Below are 323 nucleotides of genomic sequence, written 5' to 3'. Positions count from 1 at the left end.
GGCACTTATAGGCTATAGTTTGACAGAATGTTCTAATTCAACATGTTTTGGGAATGGGAAGTCAATCTAACTTAACATTTTCTTATATTGATATTATTTCTTACTCCTTAACAGTTTATCAGGCTCTTAATGATTTAATCTAGGCCATCTCTTGGAATATTTTACACATGGTACTCGATTCTGACTTGTAGGCTACTTGGTCTTATGAAAATGTACCATAGTTTCTAACAGGATTTTTTATAATAAGGCTAGCCTATTAATCATTACCAGGCCGATAATTACTTTAAAAAAAATTAATCTATATAGCAGTTATGAAAAACAAC

This window comes from Sinocyclocheilus grahami, unplaced genomic scaffold (genome assembly GCF_001515645.1).
Source record: "Sinocyclocheilus grahami isolate Dianchi unplaced genomic scaffold, SAMN03320097.WGS_v1.1 scaffold5121.1, whole genome shotgun sequence".
NCBI classification, from domain to species: domain Eukaryota; kingdom Metazoa; phylum Chordata; class Actinopteri; order Cypriniformes; family Cyprinidae; genus Sinocyclocheilus; species Sinocyclocheilus grahami.
The sequence above is the reverse complement of the archived record's forward strand: the minus strand, read 5'-3'. Positions refer to the sequence as shown.